Source organism: Arachis ipaensis, chromosome B01, assembly GCF_000816755.2.
Source record: "Arachis ipaensis cultivar K30076 chromosome B01, Araip1.1, whole genome shotgun sequence".
NCBI classification, from domain to species: domain Eukaryota; kingdom Viridiplantae; phylum Streptophyta; class Magnoliopsida; order Fabales; family Fabaceae; genus Arachis; species Arachis ipaensis.
In genome coordinates, this window is record NC_029785.2 from 10,303,136 (window position 1) to 10,304,105 (window position 970).

Consider the following 970-nt stretch of genomic DNA (forward strand, 5'->3'; position numbering starts at 1 on the left):
TTGACAAAAATTATTTTATATTTAAATAAATTTTTAAAAATAATTATAAATATTAAAAATATTTTTATTTTTATTTTTTTAATAAAAATAATTTATTTTTGATAAAAAAAATTTCAATCAAATAAACCCATCGAAACCAAGACTAAATATATGTACCTTCCTTCTTTCGTCGAAAACACTTTTTGCCTAAAATTTATTTTCACCATAAGAATTAAGAAGCATGCACTTCATTAATGTCTTTTCAACATCAACATCCTATTTTTATTTTCTTTTCTTACTTATAGAAGAAAATTTATTTCAATATAACAAAAGTTCCCAAAGTATTTATTTTTTGACAAAAAAGCATAAATACTTACTCTTACTGAATATTTTTCTATAAAATCATCTTCAACGATTCCTTTTTCTTTTTTTTTTCCTTCTTTTATTTTTAAAATATGTCAAACTCACTCACCAACTTGCCCACCAATGGTGTGATGGATTCATGGATTTGTATGAAGCATTGCATTATTATTATTTGCCTCAATCACCGCGATACCACAAATTGTGTTTAGAGAAAAACCACACCAGAACCAGCTGGCGACGGCACTGTTCACATGGGTCGGATAGATCAGAGGGGAACCAATGCAAGGCAAGGCACCCAACCACTTTAATACAAAAATATTACATGTAACTATGTTAGCAAAATTCTAAGTTATTATATATGATAACAATGATAACCAAAATCAATTTGAATTTATCTACTGAATTAGATTACTAATTTGTTAAAACAAGTTTTTTCTAGAAGCGAAAATCTCGATTCTTTCAAAGAGTGCAAAGTCTAAGTCTTCAAGGGATTAAATTTAATCCTTTTGACAATATCATAAAAATCAACCACAAACAAAATATAAACTTCAAAAAATATTAAACCAAAGAAAATATAAATATAAATGTTACATTAATTAAATAATTGTTCAAACATAATACGTTGTTT